The 16,559-nt window shown below is 31.0% G+C and overlaps 1 protein-coding gene across 5 annotated transcripts in view; it reads right to left on the bottom strand.

Moving 5' to 3' along the window:
* Window positions 1-16,559, bottom strand: part of LOC123701825 (A disintegrin and metalloproteinase with thrombospondin motifs 16) — a 126,996-nt gene that overhangs the window by 109,617 nt on the left and 820 nt on the right. The window lies entirely within an intron of this gene.

Raw genomic sequence — 16,559 nt, 5'->3', positions numbered from 1 at the left:
TTTTAAAATTCAAGCAAAAAGGAAATAATCGAGCTATTTTGCATTGAATTGAGCTCAAAGCTCAAGCTCTTTAATTTAAATTGAGACAGTATTTGCATGCTTTAGACTAAGCAAAACATGATGAACAATCGAAATATTTTGACATCTCTCTGTACCATGTTTTAAGCAAATAAATATTATTTTATTTATTTATTTTTTTTATCAATGATCTAGGAAACTGTACCAAAAATTGTGCAACGATTTTGGAAAGATCGAAATTTTATAGAATACAAAATCAATCTCAACATTGAATAGATATCTAATCTAAGCCCTTTAGCCCGTTAAAATTCTTAGCAAAGGAAATAGCTATAACCTAAAGAAAAATGCACAAGTTTTTGCCGTTTTTCCTGATATGAGCTGGTATAACAAAGTTGGTAACCAAGTAGGTACGTAACCGCCAGCGCAACGTGTCTTACTTAACCGAGGCATGATCTAACATCAGTCAAGCATGGCTTGTAAAGGGAGGGCGTATATATGTTTTAAAGTTTGTTACTAAAATTGTTGTGCTATACTTAGTTGTGTTTTGGGATCTGGAGTCGAATAAGCGCCAAGCGTTGGCTGATAAAATGTCCCTGTCGAATGATATACAGGGCTACTTGTAAAACACCAGCAACCTCGCAGGACAAGATAGCTATCATCATAAGTAACAACATTTGGTCTACGACTTTAGTATGGGATCAGATCGTGCCGTGTTTGTTTTGTGTTTTTTTTATCTGTGAATAAAAAATTATAGATATATATTTAATCTTTCAATCTTGTCTCAGACCCGACTTACAAAAAGCTGATCATTTTAACTTTGCGATAAAAACCATGTCAAGACCAAGTTGCTATTTATTTTTATAATTTTTATATGACGCCATAATCTTTCAATTTCTGTATCGTATATAACAGGGATTAAATATTGATTTCTTATAAATAGAACGACAGTCGAACATTTTTTTACATACATGTTTTTCTAACAAAGTTTTTTAGTTATTTTGATACTTAGAATATAAAAATAGCATTCTCAAAAATGAGGAAGTTGTAAATTCGACACGCTTCTACATACGCTTTGTTTTGGCTCAATATTTTAACACAAATTATTAGAATAACGTTATATATTTAAGCATAGATTAGGAATTAGTAACTAGCAGTTTACCCCGGCTTCGCCTGTACACTGTCAAAGTCATGTCAAAGTCGAAGATAATCAACTCAGATACCTTCGTTGGCTCATGCACAATAGTGTTGAAAATCATCCCATGATCAAAATCAAAGTTTACGATTCTATAAATGACATACACAACATCTTAGCACAACATTTATTTTTATCTATACTAATATTATAAAGCTGAAGAGTTTGTTAGTTTGAACGCGCTAATCTCAGGAACTACAGGTCCGATTTGAAAAATTCTTTCGATGTTAGATAGCCCATTTATCGAGGAAGACTATAGGCTATATATCATCACGCTGAGACTTACAGGATCGGAGCAATGCGGGAGAAACCGCACGGCACTGCTAGTTCATAGATAAATAGACAAAGAACTAAGCACAAAACGTGATGAAATTTTATTTCAAAATTTTACTAAAGCACTAATCGTCTTGTCTGTGGACTGTATTGCGTCATCCGATTTGATGAGCTCCAAGCGCTAATCTATCGTTAAAATTTAACTGATAATCAATTATAAACGATTCCGCAACTGCTTAGGTACGGATTGGGAAATTGTGTAGTGCAGACGTGATCTTTGTAGTCAATATAGTGATTGTATTGATAATTATTAATTACATTAATTGAATAATGATGAATAAATTTTATGTGTTTTATATGTTATATTCATTAAATGCTAAAAGTACGTTAGTTAAACGGAGCCTTTAATTAAGAGGCTAGGCTATTAACTGAACGTCTTACGAAATGATAATAATATAAATAAGTAATAATGGCAATGTAACTTTATAAAGCAGTTTTCGGAAAAAAAACCCGCATAGTTCCCGTTCCCGTGAGATTTCCGGGATAAAACTTGTCCTATGTGTTAATCCAAGTTACCCTCTATATGTGTGCTAAATTTCATTCTAATCGGTTCAGTAGGATTTTCGTGAAAGAGTAACAAATATACATACAAACACATACATCCATCCTCACAAACTTTCGCATTTATAACATTAGTAGGATAGGATAGAAAGGATAAGGATAGGATAAACACTTTATTTATGTTTCTTAAAATAATGTTCACTGTTTATCAAAGCTTAAATAAACCAAATTGTAATTTATAACAACATTTACAAAAATTGTAGCGATAAATTCCACTTATCTTCTTAATATATATAAATCTCGTGTCACAATGTTTGTCCTCAATGGACTCCTAAACCACTTAACCGATTGTAATAAAATTCGCACACCATGTGCAGTTCGATCCAACTTGAGAGATAGGATAGTTTACATCTCAAATCGTTTTAGAGAAAGCGGGCGAAGCCGCGGGCGATAAGCTAGTTTATTTATATTTTCAACCTGTTGCATTAGACCATAGAATAATAATTAAAGAGGGTCAGTGGACAAACTGAATAATTTAACAGAGAATAGGTATTTTGTTTTGTAAGAAAATAAATTTATGCTTATCTTCGTCAATTTAATAGTTTTATTTGTGTTTTGAAATATGAGATACAAATTTATAAAGAATAGAAAAAAATCGATCACGAGGCGGGATTCGAAACCGATTTTTTCTATTACATATTTTTTTTATAAAGCATTCGAATGCCATAAATCCAAAAATAACAATTCATATTAGATAGTTTAAAATTAAATTAATTAGTAAGCTTTATAATAATTCCTTAAAAAACCATATTATTATGTATTTTACTTGTATTGTTACAATTATTACCCCCGGCGTCGCTTGCCTGAACATCGCGTGATCATTATAATTATCTACTTATTTCCATCCTCTATTTCACGCACATCTAGTTTTATTGTAATTTCAAAAGCTGACATTTTCCTGTGTCTATCTCCATTCTTAATTTTACCAAAATTGGTTCAGTGGCTTAGGCGTTAATGTGCAACAGATAGACAAATTAATAAAAAATAATATTGATGGTCAGTATTGATAGTCGAGGATCATTTTGGCAAAATTGATGATTTTGCCAAAATGATCCTCATTTATCATCTGTGGTATTATTATTCCCGCCGAAATTACTTCTATTTTAAGTAATTATTTAAAATGCTGAAAAACGTCACATCTCAAACCACAAAAGATTAAAATTATTATATCACTAAAGACAATAATTATCCACTTCATAAGAGAAATCACAAGTTTATAAATTAAAATAAAACACGTTAATTAAAGGTCAGAACTCAAAACACATTGAGGATATTTAAAATCAATGCTATTAAAAATAGAAAAGTTATCTTTTTATCGGCCTTCATTAAAATATTGTTTTCTTCGAAGTTATATTGGTACCTACGAATGGTCTTCTAAAGCGCGTCACACACGGTGAAGATACCTACTATAATATTTTATGTTAAGATTCTCTAATATAAAACGTTATAGTATCTTAAGGTATCCGGTATCAGCGTTCTGACCATCATTTTTCTTTTTGTCATTGCGTACTAAGACCCCTGTAGAACCGCCAGGCTTCTACATATCCGGATACCGGATACCTTAAGATACTATAACGTTTTATATTAGAGAATCTTAACATAAAATATTATATGTAGTATCTTCACCGTGTGTGACGCGCTTAAATCTTCCATTAAATATAATAGGCGGCACGTAAATGTAGGAAAGAAAGAGTTTACCCTTATAGGAGGCCTATGTCCTAGCCCAGCAGTGGGAACATATTATATGGGCTGATGATGATGATGATGATGAAATGTAGTGCTGAATGAAATATGGAGGGGATTACTGCGCATGGGCAGAGTCAAGTTCGTCATAAAATTATTTCTGCTTGTTTTATACGTTCGGGCAAATTTCTTTATCGGTTCGGATAAATAAATTCCTGCTTTCTATTTTGCCTATAGAATAATGTTGCTAGAAGGAAATGGCTGCTTGTATCCTTTAATTTCACATAATCTGCTTTGGTGTATAGTACATAACATCCCAATCAATTGAAGAATCCAATTTACATGAAAAATGAACTAAGCATATTCAACCATAATACCCAAAGGTTCCTTAATAAAACTAAGATTAAAAGTACAGATATCGATCGCATTGCAAAGTGAACGAAAGTGTTATGACGTAATACTTCCGACACGATTCCGAACTAAGTTGCGTGTCGCAAGCACTCGAGATAAAATAATAAATCTATTGGGTAATTGCTCCAAGGTTATGTGTAATGTTACTGGATCAAAACTGTATACCAAGGCACAGATACTAGACCAAGGTGTATAATTTTTATGTATTGATACTAACAGCGAATTACGTTTAAAGTGGTAGAAACTTCATAATATGAATATGTATAAGTCTTCGTACTGAAGTTATAATTCGTAAAGTTGTCATTTTCAGTTCGGTTAATAGATATAAAGCATGGTCAATGTTTAGTCTGTGTATAATATATCAGTGTAACTATAAATAAAATATTACAATGAACACAATTTTAGATCAGTTTTAAACCGAGATTGAATTTATAAGTATTCGCATAAGGTTAAATGCACAATGTAGCTTTACATGTCGCGAATTACACTTCAAATATTTTCTTAAGTGCCAGAGATCTATACATATAATAAATCTGTAGAAGGGTCAATTCTGTACATTGAAAATATTGAAAAAATAAATAGCAGGGGGTGTTACTGGATCGAAACCAAACCCAAATATGTGATTAAAAAAATTTTTGTCTGTCTGTCTGTCTGTCTGTCTGTCTGTCTGTCTGTCTGTCTGTCTGTATGTGAAGGCATCACGTGAAAACTAGCGGTTCGATTTCGATGAAACTTGGTATAATTATACCTTATTATCCTGGGCGTAAAATAGGATACTTTTATCCTGGAAAAATACGTAGAAAAAAATTAATCTTAATTTTTCAGTATTATCCATAGACGTTGTTCCGTAGAACCGCGAACACACTTTGCGTATTATTATAGGCCTAGCCGTATTTGGGAATTGGGTCCAATAGATATTTATAAGATGTTAGTGACAGAGGTACTCAAAATGGAGAAATAACCATCCACGCGAAGACCGACATCCGCGCGGACGGAGTCGCGGGCGGAAGCTAGTTACAAATAAATTCTCAAACACACTGCATTTACACTACTTTACAATAAGTAATAGATAATATTTTTCGATTTTTATTCTCAAAATTGAATTAGTACACTACGTATGTATCATACTATCTTGCAGATAAAATTTGACAGATTTAATCTCAGCAAGCCCATTTCAATTATGATGACTATGACGCAGAAAAGAACTTAAAGGTGAACTCCAATGATTTAAACAGGAAAATCATGTAAATAACCGGTCATAGTATGTATATTGATGACCGTTCATTAGTATTAGAATATCATATTTTACTGGGGTCATAAAGAGAGTTGTGTAGAGTTAGACGTTGTTGCTTGGTTAGTTTTTCTTATTTTCTTAGCTTGTTCCTTTGCGTAATAATTATTATACTTAAGATGTATTCATGTATAGAATGTGTTTTAGAATGTAATAATACATTTTGGGAAATCGTATTAAAAGTAACTTTTGTCTAATTGTACTGTATAATAGAGTTATATATTGATAGTTGAAACTTACAAATTAATATAATTATCATGAAAGTGTCAAAAACGCTATAGAATATAATAATAAACATATTTTCAATTCAATACAAATGTGTATGCAATAAACTTAAATAATTAACAATTATCGAATAAATCGTATAACCGCGTTACTTAACAAACAGGGTTGCCAGAAATTAATTATATTAGATAAATATTTTAAAATTCCAACACAAAATTAAAATACATAACCGCCATTAATTTTGGAAGGTAGATGAGACGGAAGTGTGACAGGATATGACACAGACTATAAATAAATATGACATTACCTTAAAAAATATTTATTAGGAATTTACATAATTTACGTGTTTGTTTTAATATAAGAGGTAATTATGGAGTTGTTAATTATTTTCAAGCTTATTGTGAAAAGATAATATATGTATATAAAAAACTCAAAGGTGACTGATATAGTGATCTATCAACGCACAGCCCAAACCACTGGACGTATCGGGCTGTTTGGCATGCAGGTAGATGTCATGACGTAGGCGTCCCCTAAGAAAGGATTTCCCGAAATTCTTGCGGGAACGGGGAAAAACGGGGATGCACGTACAAAGTCGTGGGCGGAAGCTAGTATTATATAAGACTGCTTAAGAAGTCTTCTTTATGTTATAGTTTTGAAATTAATTAAAAATTTTATTAGTTCATACTAATATTGATATATCGACTGTATTAGTTAATACATCCATACTAATATTATAAATGCGAAAGTAACTCTGTCTGTCTGTCTGTTACTCAATCACGCCTTAACTACTGAACCAATTTGCATGAAATTTGGTATAGAGATATTTTGATACTCGAGAAAGGACATAGGATAGGTTTTATCCCGGAAATCCGACGGGAACGGGTTTTTCTTTGAAAACGCGGGCGATGCCGCGGGCGGTAAGCTAGTTAATTATATATTTAAATCCTGAATTTGCTTGATAAATGATTTGTCTCTTTCTCTCTTAAATAAGTTTCCATAAATTAGAATGTGACAAAACGTTGATAGTGAAATATTGATGATAATACTATCTTTGAATATCGATTATTGCTTGATATTTGAATAATGAAATTTAAACCCAATTAATTGTATTCATAATAAATGTTGGCAACACTAGTTTATTATCTGTTTCAGCTGTCATTATTAATGTGCCTTAAAATTGGTGAATTATTTATACATGTAGCACAATATCTATTAGGTATGCTTATGATACATAAAACTGTTTTATGTACTTTGCCTGTTTGGTTCCAAAAGTGCCAAAACTTAAAAGAAGAGGAAAATGTGTGTTTATGAAAAATGAAGAACAATATTTTATTCCAATTTTTTCACATCTCTACATAATATACCTACCTAAGTAGTTATGTCTATGATTACGCAATTTAAGCAATAATTAAAGTTAGTATTAATCTATACTAATATTTATAATAGCTGAAGAATTTGTTTGTTTGAACGTGTTAATCTCAGGATGAAATCATCATCATCAGGATGATGATCTCTCCGATTTGAAAAATTCTTTCAGTGTTAGATTGCATTTATCGAGGGAGGCTATAGGCTATATATCATCACGCTAAGACCAACAGGAGCCGAGCAATGCGGGTGAAACCGCGGAGCACAGCTAGTACTATATAAACACTAATATCTGATATAGCCTAATGTATATGTTGATAGGCATTGGACAACTACACCGGATCCATAGACTCAAGAAGGCAGGAGCGAAAGTAAACGACATACAGCAGTAGAAATTATCCGCCCATGCTATCCTTCCTCTGGTTAATGCTTTAAAAAAACTGACACTTAGATTTTTTTAACGAATTTGATTGACTTGGTAAGCTAACTTTACGAACTAATGTCAAAAAAAAATTGGAGAAAATGAAGACGACAGTTTTTAAATTTGTAAAATTTTTTAATCTTTGTTAACGAATCCATACTAATATTATAAATGCGAAAGTAACTCTGTCTGTCTGTCTGTCTGTTACTCAATCACGCCCAAACTACTGAACCAATTTTCATGAAATTTGGTATAGAGATATTTTTATACCCGACAAAGGACATAGGCTACTTTTTATACCGGGAAAATTACGCAATCCCGGAAATCCCACGGGAACGGGAACTATGCGGGGTTTTCTTTGACTGCGCGGGCGAAGCCGCGGGCGGAAACCTAGTATTTTATAATTAATCGTAGTTAGTAGAGGAAAAAAAATTAACATCTACTCTATAAGTATATACCCGCAATCTTCTATACTTAATATAAAAATGAATCACAAAATGTGTAAGCGCATTACTCGAGAACGGCTGAACCGATTTCGTTATTTTTTTTTATAATATTCCTTGTAGTACGAGGATGGTTCATAAGGAGAGAAAACGTCAACATGTACGCGCGAGGCTGGGGTGGACAGCGTTAGATATAGATATAAAAATTCTAAAAAATCGATTGACAAAGTAAAGTTTGTTTCTCAAAAGCGATATGACTTAAGTTAAGTAAGTAATGTTAAAAGCATTTGCTGATCAAAATTCAATACTTGACCCACATATAACTGTTGTCTAGCTAATGTATTCATTCTCATAGTGTTATTCAACCCTCACTCAAAGAGTCAAGTCTTATTTGTTGATAAATAATTGACCTAGTAACACTATGGTGCATTATCCAGCTCTAACGGGATGAAGTGATAAGTATTTGCTTTGATTTTCACACTCATTTGTTTATGTTAAGGCTTTTATCTGTAAATACGTTTGTTTGTGGTTTATATTATTAACTATTTGTTTGATATTTCTTTGTTGGTTTTGTTACAGTTTTGAGTGTGGTTAATAACGTTTAGATTAACCACGAGAGGGCAAAAGTCTTCCTCTTCCTCTTGAAATTCATTTCTGTTGCGAAACATGTTACCTAGAATTACTGCCTTAAGTAGTTTAAATTCGCTATTTTTTTTTAATTTCTAATTAGTTTTCGCATATATTGTATGCTTGCTTATAAACTATACCATTTGACGTTGACAGCGAAAAGAGCGGGAGTGTGAGGATATTTTTTTTATTCAAAGTCATGCCACAGATAAATAAGATTGCAACTTATATATTAATAGATACGTATATAACTATATAATACATCTGCTCTCAGTTGAGTTATGGTAACATAAAATTGAATTAAAACTGAATAATTCATTACAGATTTCGAAGATAAAAAAAATGATGAATAGTACATTCTCGAATCATTTACTGAGTCATCACTAAAAATTATCCAATATGTATCTTCACGTGACCTCGGTCATTGATCTGATATCCCGCAGCTATGTTTAACTTATATATTGACAAAAATCATAACGGTAATAACATTATACAGTACTCAAAACTCAATCGAATTATCTATGGTTATTCTTCATAAAACAATTGACGTCACATTTTATTAACAGCATTTGACAGGTTCTGGAACATTCTACACGTTTCTAAAGGGCAATGCTGTTAAAGTTAATACATAGTTGTAAAAGTAGCATATAAATATAAAATAATTTTATGGGTTAGTTCAGTATAAATTTATGGGTTAGCTTAAATATTACAATTTAACTACACTGTAGTACGGCTTTACCTGTGTGTGCATAGATGCCTTATTTATTGAGAAGTTTTGGTTTCCATTGACCTATTCCCTTTTTATTTTCTAGGCATAAAATTAATTAAAAAAAAACGAACATACATACATAGAAACAATAAAAATATCTCTATCTTATATATTGATTTGACAAAAACATCTAACCGCTAACGTATTACATTAATAGCATTGGATTTTTCGCTTCAGAACAATGTAGCCATTCGCAACATACAGTTTGCACTTTAACGTAAAACAAATGTTAAAACATATTGACAAATGAAGAGAAAGGCAACCTTATTAAAACACAAACACTAAGCCTAAATGCATGCTGTTGCAATGACTAGTAGATGCATTTAATAACACCCTAACATTATAGGAAAGGTCATACGGCGAAAGCAAGAAGCTACCTCTTGCTAAATCTAAAGGTTATATTATGTAATCTGTGGTCAAATTTATGTAACTTATATTTGTACATCGAGTGGCATATTGGTAAATGCGAATCGTCTTTGATTGTCTACAATTTATGGTCTGTTTAGAGATTACTCTATGTTCGGTTGCTATGTGGGGAAAGGTAGCGTTCAGTTTGATGACATTAATCACTATATTTTGTTGGAAAAGCATATTATTATCATAACATATTTTAGAGTCCATACCACGGCACTCATTGTAATTACATTAAAAAAAATCGCCCTAACTTATTTTTAGAAGAGTCATTGCTTACGAGAAAGGTCATGAATTTTGTTGGATTAAATAGTACACCGTTTGCATTGATAACATATCTCAAAAAACAATTTTCACTATGATTATGTAAGTATCCAATAATCAAGATTATAATAATGCTTACTCAACCAAATCATCAAATACAGGCCATAACATTTCATTCGAACATTCCACGTCCATCCAATTGACCATAGACTAAACCATAGATACTATAAACTAAACTACGAAATGCATTATAATCTAACTAATATATATTATCTGTGATTCTAACATAATATTCTCAGGCTAATTAACTAAATGCGACCAAATGACCGGACCTTCACCTCACAAATGCATTCTAATGCACTGCCGTCATTTCATAATCTCTTGCCTAACTCTGCGGTGACAGACAACGCTGCTATTTTGTTTTTGAAAGTATGTATAACAAATAGTGGTCAAAATTAACCATAAACAAAAGAATATGGATAAGTATGGTGTGTGTTTTTATTTCGTTCGTGTAATTTTAGTAAAAAGTGGTACTAAGTTTTTGCTCTACATAAAGATTTACATAATAACTTGAGAGATCGGATGGAGGTAATTTTTTGGGATATTTTAACCATTATACGTCATTAGGGTACATACACACATACCTTATTTCTTTAAACAATTTTAGGTTATCACAAAATAACAAAAAAAAACTTTTAAACATGCTGTTTCAACTTTTCGTATAAAATGCACGTTTAACACAGTTCAAATAAAAACGTTAACACTCATAAAATGAAAATAAAATCACATATATATATTATTTTGACGCAAAAAAGGTCATATCACACATCAACTCGGTCCAAACATGCTACATATATTAACATAAAAATTGAACCTCAATCACTCAAATACCAAGCAAATTAACCCAAAGTATATAAAAATATTAAAATTCATTGTAAATGTAATAATATCCTTCATTTTCACCGTCTATTTCCCAAGCAGTTGGTCAACGGTTGCGATAGTAAACGGTCCGCTGCACTAACCTACATTTTTAACCAACTTACCAAACGTAAATTTGAGCAAATCCGTGCGTAAATGTAATATTTTGGCGCTAAATCTATCGTTACATAATGTTCGTGTAATAGTGTGTAATAGCACGCACACATGTGCAAGTAGAGATACGTATTGATATACGAGAGTATACGTATGTACGTATGAAGTATATGTGTGTATATAGTACAGATGAAATTATTCAGGGAAAACTTAATAATTACCCTACTTTAATTATTGTTAGCAAGAGGCAACAAAAAACAATGAATATACTTTATATACTCTATATTCATTGTATAAATTGAAATGATGTATTTGTTATGATGAGATTTATTTTAAAAAATAACATACATATAGAAACTCAATTTTTGTAAGTTCAAACAAAGATATAGTTACATTCGTGGTATTAACAAAAATGAACTAGATAAAAATAGGAGCTGAGCAATGCGGGCGAAACCGCGGGGCACAGCTAGTTTGTTATATAGCCTTTTACCTTCCTCTATAAATGGACTATCTAGTATATATATAGTAATTTCTGAGATTAGCTTGTTCAAACAAACCTCTTCAGCTTTGTAATGTTAGCATACATTATTTATTTAACAAAACACTTCTATGTGAAGTTATAACTGTACTTAAGTCAACGACAGTAAAATGTTTTAGCAATAAGCCTTACACAATTTGCAAACTCAATTTATCCCTAACTTAAACTCATCTATTGGAATGACCTTTTCACTGTAACTGTAGTTGAGACTAGTATTTTATTATCTGTATTTGCGATTTCATTTATTTTTAATCTTTATTTTTAACCAGAGTTTGATGAGACATGTTCAAACATCACTGACATTACAAAAAAAGCGTGTGTGCCGAGCACACGTGTCGGAATTGAAACTTTTGTGGCAAGATTCATCGATACTAAAATCGTCGCCTTACTTCATGACGAAGGCTTTGCCATGAAATTTAACTCTCAACGCGCCTAGAAATTTCACTTTCAAAAATATCAATAAATTTAATTAACTTTTTAATCAGCTTTTCTATGTGATTGTACGTCAAACACATAACATACATAAGTTAAATGGAACCTGTCCGTAGACAAATATTAGAATCGAATTATCATCTTCGTGGTGTACCCATAGTGACAATGATATTCGTAGTCGTTTTTTAATAATCTTGTTCACATTATTTGAAACTTGTTGGAGTCCGTATATGTCTATATAGTAGAGATGTATAGTTTAAAGTGATTTGGAATATAATCTATCTCTATTCGGAATTTCAGAAAGATCCTGTATGAGCGAGAGAGTAACAAACATACGACCCAAAAAAAAAATATTTTTTAATTCATGAGAATTGTTAATTACTATATTATTTCTTTTAATTTTAAACTATCTTATAACTATAAATTCCTTTGCATTAATCATAATAACTTAATGTAGAGTAACGATTTTCTTTGCTTCAATACATCGACTACTACCTATACTCCTACCTACTACCTACTACCTTTTTTTTTTTTTTTTTTTTTTTATAGTGGGGAAATCTTCCAAAGATACCCACGGCCCCCGGGGAAGGAGCCGTGGGTTATGTCGGATTTTTACCGACTAAAACCCCACTGTGTTCCGTCGAGCCGCTTTAATGAGGGGGCCGCGGGTATTTGTTAGAATTCTTCCGCAACTACTACCTACTACCTACTACCTATAATCGAATGATTTATAAAACTTGAAAAGTGTAGATATACAATGATTCATATTTACATGTTAAAAACCTCATCATTATATTTTAATTCAAAACATTATCTCATTTCAACTACGTGACGTTTAACTGCATTGATAACAAGCGATAGATAAACCAAGTAATGTTGATAAGGGAAATAAAATCTCATCTGAGATATCAACCTGATTAATTATTATATCACTGATCTATTTTTATTTCAATTATTAAATTAATTTTATTTTACGTTATAAGAAAGGAGAAGAAAGAAAATTATATTAAATATTCAATACAAATTACAAAAACAATATTAAAAATCATGATGTATAAATCCTACTAATCCTACTTATATTATAAATGCGAAAGTTTGTGAGGATGTGTGTGTTTGTTACTCTTCCACGCAAATACTGCTGAACCGATTACAATGAAATTTAGCACACATATAGAGGATAACTTGGATTAACACATAGGATAGGATTTTATCTCGGAAATCCCACGGTAACGGGAACTATACCGGTTTTCCTTTGAAAACGCGAGCGAAGCCGCGGGCGGAAAGTAGGGTATATAAATAAGTTAAGCCTTTTGTCCACTTTATATAAATGATGAAAATTACCTACTCTGTACCTATGTCGAGATAAGAAAGTTAGCAAAATAATTATTAAAAATTTTAAATTATATAACTCAAAAGACGAGTGACAAACTTTATCAAAATATATTTTCATAAAGTGAAATTTACTGATTAAAATTTATGTCTAAAATATTAAAGAATTGCACGGAAAGCATTATTTTTAGTATAACGTGTTTATGTGGACATTTTTTTAATGACTTATCCAAAGATTACATACATATTACGTAAGAAGTCATAAAATACTTTTTATTTTTAATAAGTTACACCAAAACAACTGTTAAACAATTTAAATTTATGTAAGTAGGCAGGTAGGTAAGAACGAGTTTATTAAACGAGATATAATATTAAAAACTTTTAATATTAAATCTAAACTAATATTATAAAACTGAAGAGTTTGTTTGTTTGTTTGTTTGTTTGAACGCGCTAATCTCGGGAACTACTGGTCCGATTTGAAAAATTCTTTCAGTGTTAGATAGCTCATTTATCGAGGAAGGCTATAAGCTATACGACCAACGGGACGGGAGCCACGGGGGTGAAACCGCGTGGAGCAGCTAGTTTTCTCATAAAATTCGTGTAATCAAATAAAAACTGTAAAAAGTAGATTAATTTTTTTCATAATTATTATAGGTAAACCAATAATAAAATGTCAATCACTTAAGGTATGTAGAGTCGGCGAAATAATTTTATAAGCGTTTCAATTTAAAGTTTATTGAAAAATATAAAACCATTGTTTTATTTACAATCGAATTAAACAACTCTAAAACTATTCGTACAAAAATTACTCGTCATAATTTCAAATATTTTAACTCCAATAAACCACATATTTCAGTCTAAATGAGATCGGATAAATAAAGCCCATTAACCTATTTTAAGTTAAAGTCATAAACAACATAATTATCATAAATATTTTTTTTTATTGATATCTGAATGCATTGCCTTAAAGTACGTTGCGAATTGACGTTTCCTAGTTTTATAAAGTTCATGGTAAATAAATATATCTTGTTTTGTTTCTTGATTTACATGCATAGATATGATACACGAAAGTTATTTATTATGTCTGTCATATTATTTTTTTATTAACCTTCATTAGTACTATAGTATAATTTGAATAATAAGATGACATCGATTTTGGAGTTTTGACAGCCCTAGAACTATAATTGAATTGTTTCAATTTATCACTTCTCTTGCTTATAAGATAAGTTTTATTTCCTTACTGCTTCAAGTTGATGCATTGCATTCATCAAACGAATTCTTATATGAATATCGAAACTTTGTCTGTCCTTATGTCAAATTCCATCGAGTTTTGTGAGTCGTTTTTGCGTGACAGAGTAAAACAAACAAACATTAATCTACGCCACCTTTCGCGTTTAGTTTTTAATTTAATTTATTTATTTAATTAATTTAATTTTAATCAAGGTTTTAGAGGTTCGATGTAGTATTTAATATATTGACTGTGTCATCCGGTAACTCTACAATCAGGTTTTTAAATTGTTTAAAATTGAGATTACTTGGACTTATAAGTACATATTAATATTGGTTTACCTTTTGGAAGAATAGATATTTGATATATAGTATTTATAGGTTTATAGGCTATAAAACTCTTAAATAATAAAATAAATCACTAATAAAACTATCATAACAGCGCTTGCCGTAAAGATAAAACCTGCATATTCATAAACAGACATAAATCGAAAATTCACAAAAAATGGTTTTCTTAACCTCAATAAAAACCTTTCCAATATCAAAATTAGAATAATTTCATACCGACAATCGGATACTCGAATATCCTTCTCATTAATTCATTTCCCTGAGATTGCTTCACATAATTTAACTACCGACTTAATCGTTTACTGTTAATGTGAAGCTTAAATTTATTTACGCAACGTATTTAATGAAATTCGTAAAAAAATACCTGTGGTTTTACGATTTTTATATAATTATTTTAACTTCATTGTTTTAAAATGTAAATTTACTTACATTATTCTATTATACTTTACCACCCGCGTATACGCACGTGATCACCTGACTTCTATTTCCTACTAGCTTTACGCCCGCGGCTTCGCCCGCGTTTTCAAAGAAAAACCCGCGTAGTTCCCGTTTCCGTGGGATTTCCTGGATAAAATCTATCTTATGTGTTAATCCAAGTTACCATAAAAAAAAATAAAAAAAATAAAAAAAAAAATAATAATCTATGCGTAAAAATTTCCTTCGCTTCATCCCTTTAAAGTTAAATTTTCAATGTAAAAACTAATCTAATAAGACATCCTTGAACTATCACACCAAGAATAACGTCAATCGATCCATTCGTTTGTTACAAACGAAATACACATTTATCACCTCTAGAAATAATAATGTCTCGTCTAGCAGAGACTTTATAGTTCAAAGGTTCCAACCGATGTTTGTCGATAAATGTATAAACGACAAGTTTTTGCTCTTCGCAAATAAGTCAGCTCTCTTTGAATATTCATTTCGTCTGTAAAAAAGGTTATAAATGATCGTATATATCAAGTTTAGATATTGATATATAGCTTTTATATTCAAAGTTTTGATCGTCGCTTTGGGAATGGCTTTTGTGATTTTTTCATCGTATTGTTATAATTTTTTCTTTCATACTCATTTACGTTTCTTGATAATTTATGGAAAATTTCGTTGAATGTATGTATGTACATTTTTTGTGTGTTATTCAAGATATGAATATTACCTTTATTATCATACTAGATTTCCGCCCGCGGCTTCGCCCGCGTTTGCAAAGGAAAACCCGCATAGTTCCCGTTCCCGTGGGATTTACGGGACAAAAACTATCCTATGTGTTAATCCAAGTTACCTTCTATATGTGTACTAAATTTCATTGTAATCGGTTCAGTAGTTTTTACGTGAAAGAGTAACAAACATCCATACATCCATACAAACTTTCGCATTTATAATATTAGTAGGATTCACATTTAAAATATTAGTAGGATTAAAATAAACAGTTTAAGTATGTCAGGGATTGCGTTTTAGATATAATTAGACGATTATTACAATTCTCACACGGTTATCTTAAATAATATAGAGCGTAGGTATATTGCGTAAATTTTCCATGAAAATTGTATGTTATCTTATGAACATAAGTACAATAAGTCGCATAAGTATAATTATTTTTAACTTATTATTTTCAATATTTACTGAATAGTTTAATACTGTACAT

This window comes from Colias croceus, chromosome 22 (assembly GCF_905220415.1).
Source record: "Colias croceus chromosome 22, ilColCroc2.1".
Classification (NCBI taxonomy): domain Eukaryota; kingdom Metazoa; phylum Arthropoda; class Insecta; order Lepidoptera; family Pieridae; genus Colias; species Colias croceus.
Note: the sequence above shows the minus strand (reverse complement) of the source record. Positions and strands in the feature narration are given on the sequence as shown.